This window comes from Lagenorhynchus albirostris, chromosome 11, assembly GCF_949774975.1.
Source record: "Lagenorhynchus albirostris chromosome 11, mLagAlb1.1, whole genome shotgun sequence".
NCBI lineage: Eukaryota > Metazoa > Chordata > Mammalia > Artiodactyla > Delphinidae > Lagenorhynchus > Lagenorhynchus albirostris.
In genome coordinates this window covers 77,421,052-77,427,051 of record NC_083105.1, presented here as the reverse complement: position 1 = coordinate 77,427,051, position 6,000 = coordinate 77,421,052, and positions in this window count along the sequence as shown.

Genomic DNA, 6,000 nt, shown 5'->3' with positions numbered 1-6,000 from the left:
CCCAACTTTCATACAAATATTTACTCTTGAAGGTTATCTGAATACTCTCCCCGCAAAATCACTTTTTTCAGAAAAGGAAATTAAGTTTTACTGTTTGGCTGACCTGACACATTATTTACCTTGGGTAGAACAAATTATTTTAATAGAAAAACATACTCAATATTTCCACCTAGGTTAGCAAGAACACATTGTCTCCTGCTGCACCCCTAAGCAGCAAGAAAGGGAGTTGTTTCACTTTGTGCCCCTCGAAGTTTCCCCTGATTTGAATTCTTAAGGAGGATGGAGTTTGGTGTAAAAATGGGCAGGATAAGGGACTGTGGGGTTGTGGATCTCAGGTCAGCAGAAGAACAGTAAGCGAAACCTGGTGGCATGAGGAAGGACTGGAGGGGGCAAGGAAATTCAACACCCAGGTTTTCCTTCCTCTATCATTTCCTGTTTTACCACTATGGAGTTTGCTTTCTGCTTTAAGGTGATCCCTGGGACATCGAAAAGCAGAGGAATAAAACTGAAGGCAGAAACTGAAGCCTGGGGACCTCTGGGCAGCAGCCAGATCTACAAAAAGGAAGTAATCACTAGGAGCCAGGCATTTTGAAAACATCATCTCAGTTTATTCCCTCAACAATCCTATAATCAATAATTTTCAACTCCATTTACCAATGAGGTGAAATTGACACTCAGGAAGTTAAACTCCCCAGAGTCTCACAGCCATTGAGAAGTAAAGTCAGAATCCAAACCCAATTCTTTCTACTCAGCTAAACTAATGTCTCATTGAAGTAACTGGAGATTATCCAAACACCTCAAGCTCAAGCCAACTTTCTTCCAAGGTAATTTGGTCAATGAAGGTACAACTTCTGTTCCATAATTAGCAGTTAAAGGTGAGGAATAGTAGATGTCAAGAAAAGGAGAGAATGAAAAAAAAAAGGAGAGAATAAAAAGAGACACAGTAGTTTCTGAAATGATTTTATTCTACCTCTACAGTTCAATTGAGCATCATCTTCTTTTATTGTTCTCCTTGAAATCATGATTATTCGCTTAACTGCAGTTCCTAGCTCTCCTATCATTCTTCAACCATAAACTTTCAAGGACTTTGTCCTAAATGCAATGCAACAGCCATAGTAGATAAACTTGCTCTTTTATCTGCAGCATTTGAAAGAACAGTTGTCTTATAAGTCAAATGAAATCAGTTTGCTAAAAAATGTTAATTCTTTTTTCTTTGAGTGTCTCTACATAGGGCAGGCAATGTTGGTTGATCATTCTGCAGCCCCCTTTTTCCTTGCTCAATTATACACTGACTTTGTTCAAGTATTCACCATTCATGAGTCTCAGGGAAGGTAGCCCCTGCCTTCGGTGAAATATGATTGGTTTAAGAAAGGAATAGTAGGGACTTCCCTGGTGATCCATCGGTTAAGACTCCGCGTTCCCAATGCAGGGGGCCCGGGTTCCATCCCTGGTCAGGGAACTAGATCCCGCATGCCGCAACTAAAAGATCCCGCATGCCAGAACTAAAGATCTTGCACACCACAAAAAAGATCACGTGTGCTGCAACTAAGACCTGGCACAGCCAAATAAATAAATAATTTTAAAAATAATAAATTTATAAAAAAAGAGAAAGGAATAGTAGTTTCATTTTTCTCACCAGGAATTGATTTAGGAATGGATGTGTGATGTAATTCTGGGCAATATGAAATGAGGGATGTCTGATGGAAGCTTCTGGGAAATTTTTCTTTGTTTTTAAAAAAAAGAATGCAAGAAAGGAATGTTTACTTTTCTGGCCTTTGGACATGGCTCTGTGAAGGTGAGATGTTTGGAGTTGCTGCAACCATTTTGTCAACATGAAGAAATCAACCTGGAGACAAAACCTAATATGGTGAGGATGACAGCAGAAAGATTAAAGGAATCTGAGTTCTCTCTTTTTTAAAAAAATATTCATTTATTTATTTTGGTTGTGCCCGGTCCTAGTTGCGGCATGTGGGATCTTTAGTTTTGGCATGCCTGTGGGGTCTGGTTCCCCGACCAGGGATCGAGCCCGGGCCCCCCTCACTGGGACAGCGGAGTCTTACCCACAGGACCACCAGGGAAGTCCCAGAATCTGAGTTCTTGATGACCTCCATGAACTGCTGAAATAACCAAACCTGAGCCTAAACCTGATGTTCCTGTTACTTAGGCAAAAATCATTTATTGCCTAAGCCATTTTGAGTTGGACTTTCTACTTACTCAACTGCAAATGAAGCATCTTAAGTGATAAACTAAAACAGGAGAAACACAACATGAGATGAAGAATTGGGTCATTTTAGAGATGAGACACCAAAAGTTGGAGTATGTTAATATGCTATTTAATATGTTCACACCTAATTCTTTTTAAAAAAAGCTGTTTTGACCGTACCACTAAAATAGATTATTTATGTCTTTTAAATTTAGGACTGTAAAAATCTCCAATTGGAGCAAGGAGTAAAAGAAACAAGTTCCTGAGGAAAATAAATTTTGTCTATTTTCAAAATATTAGAATTTTCATGCACTCATTACAGGAGTGTCAATTCTGACTTAACCCCTTCTGGCTAAAAACAAAGGTATTTTCTTAATTATTCTCTGTTTCTCACTCTAACCATTTCTTGTTTTATGAGAGAGATCTATTCCAGAAGACCTGTGTAGGTCTAGAGTGCCTTAACCCTCACCACACAGTTGATGACTTTTCATTTCCCAGGTGAAGCGAAGGGCACTGTAAACTGTAAACTGTCACAGTGAAGTCAGTTTCATGAAGAGCCATGAGAGCTTCCTCAGAAAGGTACATCTCACTGGTCCTCAGCTCCAGGAACAAGTGCTCAATACATGTATGTTGAAAGATATCCTAATTGAAAATGGATACCCTTAACTTCCTTTCCAAAACAAGAAAACACCCAAAACACTGTTACTGGGAAGAACATACTGCAATGGTTCTAAGAAAATCTGCAACAATTTGGACTTGATTTTTATTCCTTGCCAGATGTGTGTTAGCAGCTTACAAGCAAAATTCAGGCTCCGGAGAGATTTAACTGCTTCTTGAAGTGGGATTTATGAAGAGGTCTGATCAGCCAGATGTAAGAATGTCTGTTGCTGTCTCAACCTGCTTCTCTGGGCTAATACGTACCTCCTGAGTTACCTTCTCATCCACAGATGCAGCACTCCAGGTGGGAATGAGATAAAATGTTCAGGAACTAGTCCTAAATCTATTGAAGTCGCTGATTTTCAGATTTTACTAAATGATGACTAAGCCCAGGTATGGTTTACTAGTTCAGGTTTTAGCAAGATGAATTGGGCTAGACTGTGAACAAGATAAATGCCTTTTTTCCTCTTGACTATGGCTCACATCACTGCTGGTCACAGTGTTTACAACAGAAGCACAGCTTCAAGAATCATCTAGGTTCATTGATTGAACCAAAGGTTTGTGACATGCAACATACTCTAGCCCTTTTTGGAGATTTCACAATGTACGCTGCATATTAGGGGCTGTGAGAAGTCTTGTAATCCAGATTCTTTCAATATTTGTATAACTCAGCCCTTTTCAGACTTCAAGTATGGGATATTTCTTTTCACATAACACATAAATACTCCCAAAGATCTTGTGTTCTGAAGAACAGACTTTCAGCAACACTTGTCTGGGCCATATTTATTTTTCTCATTTCTACCTGGCCTTCTGAGGGATGAATCAGTATGTGTATGTGTGGGTGTACAAAATGCATGGCTGGGGGGAAGGTCGGGCTTTTAATTGAACCAACCTATCTGAGAAGTGAGAAATTTCCCCCAACTAACCCTAACCTTAACCCTAACCCTTAGTAGAACAGTCACAGTAAGTAGAACAGTCACAATTTGAGTTCAGGCTGGCTGGTCCCAGAATCAATCCTCTTAACCATTATGTCAGACTATCCTCTTAACTTGCCAAGAGACAAGCCAAAGAGAGCCCCACGTTTCCCTAGCACGGAGACCTGAGTCTTGCATTCTTGGCTCCCGGGGAACCCAGAGAGAAGCCATCCCACCTGGGTTTACATGGCCCCTCTGCACTTTCTAGCTATGCAGCTTTGGAATGGGACCTAACCTTTCTCTGCTTCAGGTTATTTTCATGTGTAAAATGTATTAAAAAAAAAGAAAGAAAGAAAGAAAAAGAAGTACATACCTCATGAGGAGGCTGTGAGAAGTGCTCAACATATGTCCACTCTGGTTCAGTCAAAGCCAGTCACACAAGCCTCTGCCTACTCACCCTGGTCTGTCTTCTACTCTGTCAGGAAGACTATGTCATCTTCTACACCGTGGTCTCTCAGATATTTAAAGACAGATAACACAACATCCTTCTTCCAGGCTGGATATTGCTGGGTTCTTTGTGTCTCCCTATGACTTTCAAAATGCTTTCCCTTAACATATTTCAAACAACTTCTATGCCAATGTGTGGCATTTTGGTCTCTCTTTCTGAATAGATCATAAAAAAAGACAGTTTTCCAGGCTTCCCTGGTGGCGCAGTGGTTGAGAGTCCGCCTGCCGATGCAGGGGACAGGGGTTCGTGCCCCGGTCCGGGAAGATCCTACATGCCGCGGAGCGGCTGGGCCCGTGAGCCATGGCCGCTGAGCCTGCGCGTCTGGAGCCTGTGCTCCGCAACGGGAGAGGCCACGGCAGTGAGAGGCCTGCGTACCTCAAAAAAAAAAAAAAAAAAAAAAAAAGAGTTTTCCTTTTAGTTACAGTTCTTAAAGGGTTGAAGTTTATTTCATAAGAGATGAAACTGTCATTTCCACTATAAATAAAACATTAAATCTAAAGCCGAGTTTTGTTTTGAAGAGTTTGTTTCCTTTTTAATCTATTTTCACTTCCACAATGAATACTTTAAAATGCAACAGTTACTGAATCTGAAGATAGGCCAGTTACAGGGTCATGTTAGGCATTAGTTGAATGAATGATTGCATGTTTTTCTTCTGTTACTTTAATAAGAACTGAGTCTTTTATGATACAAGAAGATACTCTAAAGAGGACTTGACCAGATGCCTTCTAAATTCCCTCCTAATCCTCAGATTCTGTGATTCAAGGCTTCTGCAATTTTGTTCAAAGTACACACATACCGAAGTCCTGCTCATTCCAATGCAGTGCCTTCATTATATATTTTATTCAGAGGAAATTTCATTTGTAACTATAGTATATAAATTACATATATATATACACGTTTCAATATATATTAAAACATACATATTATTTATATATTTAAACATATATATATATATATGTGTGTGTGTGTGTGTGTATATATTTCTCCCCCAGCATTTTCTTCTAAGGAATTTCTTCTTCATAGGGTGATAAAATTGGTTTTAAAGTGGTTTATCTACTCATGCTGCTTATTTTCCCATTTGACATGTTAATCCCCTCTTTATCTTATCAGACAACCCTTTGGGTTTTTTCCATCTGGTATAAAATTTTTCATTTGATAGAAATCCAGGGCAGCAACCTCCCATATTCCAGAAGATCATTAAGAATTCTTGACAAGGCAGCAAGGCCTTTAGATCTCTTAACATAAATGCATGCAGAGTCCCAGCTCAGTCCCTTTGTTCCTTTGATGACATGTGTACAGTCTGGGACACATAGAAAAGAAAAAAAGCTTTGTGTATAGACCTGTGATCAAAAGTGATATTCAGGGTGCTTCCCTGGTGGCACAGTGGTCAAGAATCCGCCTGCCAATGCAGGGGACATGGGTTTGAGCCCTGGTCCGGGAGGATCCCACATGCTGCGGAGCAACTAAGCCTGTGAGCCACAACTACTGAGCCCAAGGGCCACAACTGCTGAAGCCCACGCACCTAGAGCCTGTGCTCTGCAACAAGAGAAGACACCACAATGAGAAGCCCGCGCACTGCAACGAAGAGTAGCCCGTGCTCGCCGCAACTAGAGAAAGCCCGTGCACAGCAACGAAGACCCAACGCAGCCAAAAAGAAATATAAATAAATTTATAAAAAAAAAAAAGTGATATTCAACTGCATAAGGACCTCCCTCAGA